Below are 13,114 nucleotides of genomic sequence, written 5' to 3'. Positions count from 1 at the left end.
AGAGGTGTGTTTGTGTGTACTCATCGGGATCTCGAATCTTATCAAATATGGCCGTATTAGAACAGATGTTCGTAGGAAGATATGACAAGTAACCTCTGTGGGAAGAGAATGCCAGTTTATTTGCGATATCACATTTATCTGTTAATAACTGATCTCCAATTTTGAGATGATGTATGCTTGATTTGTTACCCTTACCTTGAATTTTCTGGATCATGTTCCATACTTTAGACTTGGCGTACGTGAATTGATTTTCGAAACGTAATTTTCGAGCTTGTTTGCAGTCATTATTAAACGACGGATTACGTAGAGGACTTAGGGATACATTCATCGCCTATTTTGTTTAGTTCATCAGAGAATAATTGCACAGAATCAGGAGCACCTATAAAACGAGCAGGATGTAGTTTGTCAGTACAGAGTAATTCAAACAAAGGCCAGTTAGCTTTGCTCAAGTTCTATCGTGATGATGGAGGAATAACAGCCGGGATTGATGGTTTAAGAATGGTTGGAAAGTGATCGCTGCCGTATAGGTCACTATGGACAGACCATTCAAATTCATTTAACAGATCTGCATCAGTGGGGGATAAATCAAGAGATGAATATGTGCCTGTACCAGGATGCAAATATGTTTTCGAAGTATCATTAAATATGCACACCGCTGAAATCGTTGTTTGAAAGAAAATCCTCTAGTATCTTCCCATTTTGGTTTGTATCAGAACTACCCCAAAGTGAATTATGACCGTTTAAGTCACCCATAATGATACATGACTTCGGGAGTTGGTCATAGAGCGCCTGAAGATCTGTTTGGTGAAGATGGTGGTATATATAGAAAGCATAATGTGAAAGAAAAGCAATGCTTACAGTCAGTCTGACAGCAATGGCAAGTGTTGTATTAAGGGCAACAGGGCTGTGAATAACACCCTGTCGCACCAAAATGGAAGTTCCTCATGTAACTCTGAATCCTGGGGGAGAAAAGAAGTTATATGAAGCATACTGCCGTATATCAAATTGATATGTTGCTTTAAAATAAGTTTCCGGCAAACAAAATGACGTTGATTTGAGATCCTGTATTAGTAGCTGCAAATCATTACTCTTTAGTCCTCTACAATTCCCTGAACAATGGTATCTAAACTACTCATGGAGGCTCAATCGGAGTTCGTAAGCAGGCGTGGAGTCTTGACTTGGGGAGATGGGGGGACCTCCATCTCCAAAGGTTCAAACTGATTTTGAGCATGTACAGGGGACGACTGAGAGGAAGGCACCTCCAAGTGTTGGAGTGTTCTGCTTCTTCTCGACGACTTCTTTTCCTTTTGCACATTTTTGGATGATTTATGTTGAATTTTCGATGAATCTGTGGCACATTATTTTACAGACAAAGGATCAGCTGAGGGGGTCGATATGATAGTATTTGTCTGAGAGGCCGATGTTGAAATATTGGATACGACCATTTGAGAGGTCTCATCTGTGTCACCTATTGTCAGTTGTTTCTGTACCCATGATATTGAGGTTTGGCATGACGTAGATCTCACTGGATGTTTAGAAGTAATGGCACGTGATGAAACTGCATCAGAATATGATACTGATGAATTGGCTGAGTGAGTGAGTGAGTGAGTGAGTTGATATTAAGTTTAACACATCGGCAATATTGCAGCCATATCGTGACGAGAACCATTACTAATATACATAATAGAGAATGGTAAAAAATCTGTCAACGAAGGACAGTAAAACAACTAGACTATCACAGATAGATATGTAAAACTACCAATTAAATCTGAACAATTTAACTCTAGATGACGATACAATATAAAACCAGACTATAGATCGCCAACAACAGAAGTTAGATCACCATACGGGGGTCCATGGGGACTTACAGTACCTTTGCTACCAGGGCAGCATGGAGCTCATGAACAGAAAATAATTCGTTGTAATCTGTTTGATGCTATGGAATCAAACAGAAGGAATGCCAGGCTGGTTCGCCCTTGACACCTTTCTGGAGTAACACAGAATTCAGAGGTCTTTCTTGCCAGATTGGCCCATGAGCCACCGCCTTCTGGCATAGGACTCTAGGCAAAATTCTCTAAAGAGAACAGGTTATTGATGACATTCATTCAAATCATTCACAATAATTTTCATATTTCTCATTTTCAAAATGAATGTGTCCATGCTCAGTACACGGCTTGACCAGCCGATTGATAGAATCGGGCCGATTCTACCACCCGTCTAGGTGAAGTAAGGGCCAAAATGGTGTGTTGAGCAAAAGGAACACGTCCCAGGCTCACAGTGCCCTCAACCACCACACTACCGTCATCCACCGACACTGGACGCAACCCACGGCAAACAGGTTGCCCAATTCGGTTGCTCCTTGCAACCAGCAATGGGGTGCTATGGACCAAGTTGACCCGGGTCCCCACGGGGGTTGAACAGCTCTTAGCGTTACCCAGCACCCACCACGAGGAGTCAGTGAGTGAGCGAGTTAATATTTAACGTCACATCGGTAATATTTCAGCCATGTCTTGACGAGAACGATTAATTATAAAATACAAATGAATTCATAGCACATACATTGTAAAACCCTGTCAACGAAGGACAGTAAAACTAACTAGAATATCAGAGAGTAGAATGTAAGACTAGTGATTAGACCTAACACAATGTATCTATAGAGGACAGTACAATATAAAAAATGAGCTATAGGTTGCCAACCACTGGAGGTAGATCACCACACTAAGGACCATGGGGACTTACAGTACATTTGCTTCCTGCATGGACCCTAGCTGGATTTACATTATCCCTTTAGCTGTTAGCAATTTAGACAAATCTAGCCATACAGTAAAAGAACACTTATTTTACGATTAAAAACCTGGAAAACATAAATTTACTACACATGTTTTGGGACTTTCTCTCTGGACCTGCCAGGGTTACATACCTACTATTGGGATATACAGGGGTGACGTGGGGAATGAAAAGGAGGTCAAATTCTTATTGACAAAATGCAGAAACAAAATGATGATAATTTTTTATACCAGAAAAGGCTTGAAAAGTAACCAATTGGAATAAAACTGTAGAAAAATGTGTTATATGCAAAGCTTATGCATGAGCCACTTTTAATGCAATTGAGATAGCATAGCCCGATTCCGAGTCCATGCACTACATCCTGCTTCACTGTGTGTCCATGTTGAAGGAACATGTGACAGAGGAATAGAAGTTCTGTCTTCTGGAGGTTGCCAAAGTTCCATATACGGGCACAGCCAAAGTCTGCAAATGTATCAAAGCTCCTTGGTAAAGCCAGATGAATGTGCCTGTGGATTCAACGAGATGCGTTACATGCCTCAAGCGTACTCGTAAAACCCATTACTATTAACAAGATCAAATAGGTATAATTCTATGCATTCATCAAGACCACATACTGGTGTATAAAATGTACCTGATTACCTTCAAACAATCGTAATAATGTATGACATGCTACATTTGGTTCCTGCTACATGTCCATGTTGAAGGAACATTTATGTAAGGAATAATAGTTCCATCTTATTCCAAGGTTCAAAACACACACGCAGCCAAAGTAGTGTTTTGAGTGGATTCTGTACGGTATCTTCTTAAATGTTGAAAACCCACCAATAATAATTTCATGTGCACTTAAAGTCCAGAGAATAAAAAATACTACTACTACTTATGATCTATTTGGTAACATATGGACGTCAGTGAGACCGTATGTCATGTCATGTCCCACTGCATTATCAAGTGAAAATAATGGTGACAGACTAATGGTAGTGATATAGTAAGAAGGATGACATTGTTAGAAATTCTGATGTTTTGAAGAGTAAAACAATACTTATACCATATTTTTGCCCGTTGTGCAAGTATCAGATGCATATATCCGATTTGGTTTGTATGCGTAGATCTGTATATCTCGTTTCTCAATGTTTAGCGTACGAGCTGAAATTTCCAGTCAAGGAAAACTTGCAAAGCCATTTTTAGAAGACGTCATTGCGGTTTGATTGTTTAAGGAAAAGCAATTCTTTCATGTAATTTCAATGGTGTAAAGTTGAAAATTCTCACGTCTATAGACAACGACTTCGCCAACACAACCTTTATTGACTTGAGTCTACAAGATGGGGCGAAAGTCAGTACATAACATGGTACCGTTGGCAGTCATTACTGCTCGCAGCTGCCTGGACACAGACTGGATAAGTCGACGAAGTCGACCGTCTTCACCCCATTGTCTTACACGTCTACTGAGTTCAGCCCATAGGTTTAAATCTGGTGAACCGTAAGGCCATGGCAAAACACTGATGTTAGAATTAGCAAGGTAGCAGACTGTGACGCGTGTTGTATATGAAGTTGTGGTCTCATGCTGCAACAGTTCCCTCTGTCGTTCCGTAACCGGAAGCATGTGACTTGCAAGGACCTCTTTGATGTACCGATTTGCTGTCAAATTCCCCTGAACCATCACTAAATCAGATCTGTCTGTGCTGGATATCGCACCCCTATCTATGACACATAGGCAAATCAGTCGACCTGCCGAATGCAAACGAGGGGTAAAACGTTCATTTCTCCGACGGTAAACACGTTTTCTTCCGTCCGTCTCGCCAGTAAAGAAGTCTTGATTCATCACTGAACTGACTCAACTTTAGTTTGTAAGGTTCCTGTTCCGGACTCAAAGACACCAACGCAAGCGATTGCGCCGATGAAAGTATCTCAAGACAGAGTCGACAGCTGCCATTCTGGGTCGATTCCTGACAATCTTCAAGCGCTTCTAAAACAAGTGGGAATGTCAAAACTGCCGCGTTTTGACGCTGCAACCTTTTGGTAGAAATAGTACATTTGTATTCTTTTTGCAGCTACATGTGTCCAGTATTCTCAAAATCAGGTATGCGTTCCCCTTTTCAACTTGCAAAACAGGGAGGAGGTACCCAATAAACCGCCACTAGCTGATGAGTGTTGAAGCGTAGTGGTAAAGAGCTGGTAAATACGGTAACTTCCCCAAAGCCCTACAGTCCATAACCCCTACAAAGCGTATGGTCCATTTTATTGCTTATCTCCTACCTGTTACCGGTTTCGTACGATGGACCAGCCCAAACACATAGAAACTAAGCGGGTGATTTTAATGAGCAATAACAAATCTTACAGTTTAGAACCTATTTGCAGCGACCTCTGTCCAGCATATGTTAATATCAAATCGATCAGACCCAAGTTATGCATTAAACGTAAAATGTATGACAATCAATACATGTACGTTAGTAGTACGATTTCTAACATCAATCAATAAGCTTGACGCTGATGATTGATTCTCAAACAATGGTTTGAATGTGGTCCTGTAAATATATTAATAACTTCAACAATGCTTATGCAAGAATATACCTCGCGTAAAATTTTTATCATTCCATCATCGAACACTCTCTGGGTGCACAAAGACATTCGATCAAGTTAGTGTGTCAAAAATATTTGAGCGATGTATATCTAAAGATATTTTGGCCGAGTGTGTGGTACAAAGGGGTCAGGCATAAGTAAACATCGCGTGGCGTTGATGCCTCACTGTTACAAGAATAATTTTTACTAACCATGTCACAGCACACTTCTGGTTCAATTCGAAATGAAAAAAAGAGACGCCTGGATTTTGATCATACACATGAACATGTTTCCCAAAACACAGACTCATGGGCCCGACTCCTAGTTATTGAGGCGTCTGACCATGAACCAATTAAATTGAATCCATTTGCCATATCCAAAAGAATTCAAGGAATTTGTGGTGAAGTTAAGAATGTTTCTCGTCTACGTGGCGGTTCCCGTCTGGTTGAATGTGCACGGAGGCAACAGTCTTTGAATCTATTGTCAATTACTAAATTCGCCAATGTTGATGTTGCTGTGTCTGTGCACAGGACATTGAACTCTTGCCGTGGCATTGTCCGGGACAGAGCTCACTGCCTCCTTGACATGTCTGAACAGGAAATTGCAGCTGAACTTGAAAGTCAAGGTGTCACATCAGTCAAACGTTTCTCCACAAAACAAGATGGAATAATCTGGAAAACAAATACTTATCTGTTCACTTTTTCCCGGTCAGCACTTCCTCATTTTATCAAAGCTGGTTATTTAATATCAGAGTGGAGATGTACATCCCAAATCCACTTCGATGTTATAATTATCAACAATTTGGTTACGGCTCACGCTCCTGTTCGAACTCTATGGTATGTCACCGTTGCAGTGGCAGCCATGATGGATCAGACTGTGAAAATGATTTTCACTGTTCAAATTGTGGTGACAAACATATGTCCTCCTCAAAACTGTGTCCTCAGAGGCAAAGACAAACTCAGATTATGAAGATCAAATGTCAGAACAATATTTCATTTGCTGAAGCAAAAAAGTTAGTAGCCCACCAGTCGACACCTTCTTCAAGCGTCACATATGCAGCTGCTGCAGCAGGCCCTGTCGCAGCTGCATCAGTCATGTGCCAGACTGAAATGACATGGATTAGGTCAGATCAGCCAGTCAACATCAGCAACGTTACTGACGCTTCTACATAATGCACTTCAGAAACACAGACTCAAACTCAAAATGAACTTGTTTAGGAGACAGACAGTCAGTCCGAGCTAACAACTAAGAAACCAGGCACTACTCACATGTCACAGAAAGACAAAAAAAGATTTAAATAACAGCAAAAGGTAAGGTCCCCTATTCCTTCGGAGGTACCTGTGCGTAACACTTTTGATCCGTTGGATATGGAGGTTACTCCTTTTACAAAGGATAAGAGGAGGGATCTCTCTTCCTCCCGTTTACGAGAGCGATCGCCTATTGAACCACCGTGATTCACTCGCCGAACCTGATCCCATGGAACTGCAGAGGACTTAGGAAAAAGTATAATGAGATTCTTTTGTTAATACAGGATTTTAAGCCGGGAGACATATCTAAAACATAACGATGTTTTTAACTTACGACAACACATTGGCTACCATTCATTTTCTCCTGAAGGGGACAAAGCAACTGGAGGATGTAGTATCTTGGTCAGACAGGACATCATTCACAGTGCTATTCAGCTGAGTACTCCTCTTCAAGCTGTTGCAGTCCGACTTACCTTGCACATTGCTCTTACGTTGTGCTCTTTATATGTACCTCCTTCATCAGCTCTTTGACAATCTGACCTTCAAAGTTTGTATGATCAACTGCCAAAGCCCTGCATCATCATGGGAGATCTCAATGGGCACAACCCTCTATGGGGTAGTACAAATACGAACAATAAGGAAAAAGTTATTGAAGATTTTATTTCTGATAATAATTTATGTGTTTTTAATGATGATTCACATACGTATTTGCATCCAGCCACTGGATCATATTCTTCACTTGATCTAGCTCTGACTGAGTCAAACATTTACAATGAATTTGAATGGTCTGTTCATGATGACCTTTGTGGCAGCAATCACTTCCCTACTGTCCTTAAAGCTATAAGACCAGATGATAATCCTCCTTTATCTCGTTGGAATTTTAAATCACAGAAGGATGCATTGCCCAGCGTCCTTAATATCGTATCTTTTTCCATCTCTCCGTGAAGACCCAATCAAACGTCATGGTTGAGTTGGGAGATATTGTCTGATCAGTGGCTGGGCATCCGCGTCTTTGATATGTATGAGCGAGTCATTCGGACAAGCCTTTTCCGATTTCCTATAACTGATGAGTTCTGAATGCAGATAAATGTCAAATACTTCACTGTGGATGTTCTGTTTACTCCAATGACTGTGAAGAACGCAGGATCCTCTTGCTTCCTGGAACTGTGTGTGAAACAGAAATTGTTGAGCAGTTTCAGGAATCTGCCATCAGGAACTCGCCTATTTTCCCTCTAGGGGCTGGCGGAAGGATAAATTAAATCGTCATGCAGACAAATATATAAGATGATAATGGACATCACCTCACCCACAAGGTGTTTCCATCCCTGTTGGAACTGGTATCCAGCAAACGTCGTGTGAGTGGTCACTAATCGGTTGTGATGGTCAAGCTTGCTAACTTGGTTGATACATGACATGCTATTTTCCCATCGTCAGTCAATGCTCATGACTTGACTACTTATACACTGCTGTCATACAGCTGGACTGTTGGTGAGTTCAGCGTTAAGAAATACGTGACAGGTATCAGTTATGTGATGAGTCACGTGGTATACAATACCTATCACAGTAACCTTGAGTGTGAAACAGATATATTTTAAAAACTGATATATACAGAGCCCTGTTATCCTCCTCTTATACTAGTGTGAATGAGGTGTCAGTTTCAGCTGGGCAATGTGTATATCTGTAAACTGACAGAAACAGTACCCGCTAAGACCCCTGAACACAAGTTAGAATTGGGACTTCAAAAACCCATGCTTGTAAGGGGCAACTAACAGGATCGGGTGGTCAGACTCACCGATTTGGTTGACACATGTCATTGTATCCCAGTTGCGCAGATCGCTACTCATGATGTTGGTGACAGGTTTGTCTGGTCCACCAACCGTTCAAAGTACCTGTTAATGGATCAATTATTGAAAGATTTTAGTTTACTTATGAAATATCCCAAGATGTTATTGTTGAGAAGTGTGAACTTTATTCGGCGTCTAAATATACAATGACAGTGCAACAGCTCCCGGGCAGGATCTCGGAGGAGATAGTCAGTTCTGCCTCGCGGCTGTCCGAGGGTCACAACCCTTTTCCAACTGGACTACAACGTAAATACTATTACAATCCGGCACCTCATCCACAAGGTCAATAAATCAACGTACTATAGAAAAGAAGCAATTTCTATATATCAGTCTATCAATACAATAGCGGGCAAAGTAAAGTGCAATCCCAAATATACCATGTTACATTTGGCCACTTTCTGAATGGCATTGTGTATTCACAGGAAATCAATCTCTGTCACATTTATGCTTCAAATATGAATAACCCAAACCGTCAAATCCGTCTTGTTCTTGTGGCTACTCTTACGAAGATCCAATTCACTATTTGTTTTCATGCATTAGTTACAGTGACATAAGACATAAAACGCACTTCTATAGCAAAGGATATGATATCAAGTCAATACTATACGACCACTCTAATGGATCTCCTAACGATAATCATGAACTATTAGAATCTGTCCATCCTTTCATTGTACTCTCAGGCAGATTTGGGTTGTAATAGTAAAAGCGAAACTGAACTTCCGACACTAATGATCATAATGTTATAGGTGGCTATGATATCAACGTTTGATTGTTACATTTTCAGAAAGTTACTGTTTATTGTTTGTTATTCGCATGCTTTCCTCCTCACGACTGTTATATGTGTCCCACAGCGGTATTCACATAAGCAATATACTGCTTGTTTACCAATCCGATTCCTCTTCTGGAAATAAATATGTTTAAACCATGAATACACAGCAGCCCAAAATAGATCTACACTTTAGCATGAATTACTAAGCGCTGGGCAAGTGAGTGAGTGAGTTAATATTTATTGTCACATCGGCACTATTGCAGCGCATATCGTGACGAGAACAATAGAAAATACATGATATATATCAATAATATTTGAAACAATCTAAAAACTGTTGACAGAGAACCAGCAAAACCAGTAGTATATCACAGACATTCATTTAAATCTAATAATGATATCTAAATCAGTTTCATTACTGAGGACAACACAATATAGAAACGGGCTATAGATCGCCAACAACTATAGGAGATCACCATACTGGGTTCCATGGGGACATGCAGTATATTTGCTTCCTGCATGGTCCCCAGCTGGATTTACACTGTCCCCTCAGCCGTTAACAATGTCGTCATATCTAGCCAAACATTAAAATTACGAGTATGCTACGAGTAAAACAGTGGAAAGCTTTAATTTACTTCGAATGTTATGGGACCCACGTACCCTCTAGGAAGGACAAACATTGTACAGTTCTTTAACCCCCTTTGAGGATACTGCCATTAACAATCTCAGTCACTAATTCAAACTACCATTCGTAAAATATTTATCTACTTACAGTTCAGAAAACAAATCTAACTCTTTTAAAAAAGCAATAGTTAAATGAGAACTATTATTAATTAAAGATACTTAAAAGTTCGTGATGTAAAATATTTTCCCTTGTGATGGAATATTCTACACAGTGCTTGAGTGTGATTCGTTCATCACAAGGGATACAAAACGGAGGATCTTCACCATTCAATAGATATTGATGTGTATACCTGGTGTGGCCAATACGGCATCATCGTATGATGACCTCTTCAAATCTGGGCTGACAACCCAAGTAAGTGTAATCAGTTTATTTCATGTAATTAATTGATAGCTACTCGAGTGTCCCACTTCTTCTGCATTATATCACGGATATAAGATCTGATAATAGCTTTATAATCAGAGTAGGGAATAAGAAGTGGTGTCACAGATTTGTTCAGTGCTGCCTTAGCAGCAAGATCGGCCATTGTGTTCCCAGCAATACCAACGTGGCTGGGTTACCAACAAAAGACGATGTCGTACTGACCAGTAGCAAGATCATTATACAATTCAATAATTTCTATTAAAAGTGGATGTTTACATGATACGTTTTCAATCGCCTGAAGGCATGAAAGAGTCTGAATAGATTATATATTGTTGATGCTTAAGGTCTCTCTGAATATATTCAAGAGCCGTTACTATGGCGTTTGCTTCAGCCGTGAAATGGAACTGCTGTCGGGTAATCTAGAAGATATTGTTTTGGATCCAATTTATTTATTTTTTGATTGATTATATTCTTGTTTATATTGTAATTCATTAGTTTCTGATTTTCTTACATGTAGTCAGTGTAATGTCCACTTGTGGCCTCACCAACTGCATGGTTTTTTTTAATCATAGCGTTTTTGACAAATGATTCTAAACGCACCAAGTGATCAATGGTACTTATCTGTTATGAGGTTATTGGTCTCTAAGTACCAAACTAGTCTATTGTTTATCATGCGTTAAATGGTTTTGCAAACACAGCTTGTGAGAGAAATCGGTCGATAATTTGAAGGATCAGTATGATCACGTCCAGGTTTCTATAGCATCTCTCCATGAAGACGGAAATTTTCCCGAAGTCCAAATGTCATCAAATATATTTAAAAGGGTTTCTAAACAGGATTATGGTTTGTGTTTCAGGAGTTGATTATGTATATGATCAGCTCCTGTAGCAGTATCATGAGCTTGTTCAAAAGCAGTATGGTGCTCATGAATAGGGAATATTTCACTATAATCTTCACCATTATTTGAACTGAAATTTATAACATTCTTTTCTTGCTGTTTTTTCATATTTTTGGAATTCAGGTACACAATTTGAAGAAGAAGAGTGTTTGGCTAGGGTTTCAGCAAGTTTATTTGCAATATCTAATTTGTTAGTCAATATCTGATACCCATCATAAAGGTGCTGGATTTAGTGCCCTTACCGTTGATTTTCTGAATCATGTTCCATACCTTTGATATCGGTGTACGTGCATTGATCTTTGATACATACATTCGCCAAGAATGGCGTTTACTTTGCTTAAAATACGCCGAGCTTTAGGATTCAGAACTTTATATTTGTTCAAATTGTGGGCCATGGGATGGCTGCGGAAACCATGTTCAGCTTTTTTCCGAGCCTTCCGAGCCAGTATGCAATCATCGTTTAACCACGGTTTTCTAATGTGTGGAGGTGCAGAGGACATAGGGATACACTCATTGACTATGTTGTTCACCTCATCAGTAAAACATTTTATAGCGTCAGCACCATCAGTGAAAAATTCAGGTTTACGTTTGTCAGCACAGAGAGTTTCATATAAAGGCCAGTTAGCCTTCTTAAAATTCCATCTGGATGACGGAGGAACATCAGAAGGGGTTACAGGTGTTAGAACTGTAGGAAAGAGATCACTTCCACAAAGGTCGTCATGGACGGACCATTCACATTCATTCAGGAGGATTGAGTCAGTGACAGACAAATCAAGACTAGAATAAGAACCATTCCCAGGATGTAGATAAGTGTGTGAGCCGTCGTTATAAATGCATAAATCATTATTTGAAATGAACTCTTCAATTAACTTTCCTTTATTGCTTGTATGCACACTACCCCATTGTGGGTTATGAACATTGAGATCACCCATAATGATGGAGGGCTTTGGAAGTAGTGGTCGTAAAGTGCTTGAATATCAGTTAACTGAAGCAACGATGTTGGAGGAATGTGAAGAGAGCACAAAGTAAAAACAATGTACAGAGCTATTCTAACTGCAACAGCCTGAAACTTGGTATGAAGTAAAACAGGGTTATGAATCACAGCCTGCCTGACTAACATGGAAGATCCACCAGTAGCTTTAGTCCCTGGTGGGGAGAAGGAATGGTAGGTACTGTACTGACGTAAACCAAAGTTATCAGTTTCTGACGGCTTATAATCCTGTAAAAATAAATGCAAATTATTGAAATTGGTCCTAAGACCTCTGCAATTCCAATGAATAATTGAACTAGAAAAAATTAAACACTCATGCTAAAGGTGGTTGTACAGGGGATCTGTGTTTCCCTTTTCAAGACGACTAAGTGACTTTGCGGCGATGAGGGAGGGTAGATACATCCATGTCCTCTAAGGTTTGAAAACGATTCTGTATCCGTACAGGGTCACGCTGACCCTTTGGAATACGATCAGAAAGATCAGAAGTCATTATCTAACCTCATGTAAGAATGTCGAGTTTTGATTGGTCCACGTGACTCTGATAAAATACCATGTACATCCATCACGATCCGCGCGCGGGACTATAAAAGTCGTGTACTCCCGCGACGAAGGCCCTATCACCCCGCTACGCCTCGGTGACGACGCGAAGTGAGAAAAGAGTGCATCGACAAGCCTTTAGTAACGTACGGTGCATTGAGGCCAAACGATCAGCTGGTGTCAACATGGAAGCAAGTCGATTCGATACGTGTTGGTTTGTTTTGATTTAGTGAAAACATTCAGCTAGATAAATGTGTTATCACATCGTGTGTCGGAAACGGGAGCGGGGGGCTCGGGGAATACAACCTTACTCGGGACTGATAAAACCCCATAGTTCCCGAGATACGATCTGATATTGTTGACGGTTGAAGTCATTGGCGAGGGTGATACAACTGTAGATCCGTTTGAGATGGAGAACTAGACGACTGTCGATGAGGTGTAGTCA

This window comes from Haliotis asinina, chromosome 1 (genome assembly GCF_037392515.1).
Source record: "Haliotis asinina isolate JCU_RB_2024 chromosome 1, JCU_Hal_asi_v2, whole genome shotgun sequence".
NCBI classification, from domain to species: Eukaryota; Metazoa; Mollusca; class Gastropoda; order Lepetellida; family Haliotidae; genus Haliotis; species Haliotis asinina.
This window is presented reverse-complemented; position numbering follows the sequence as displayed.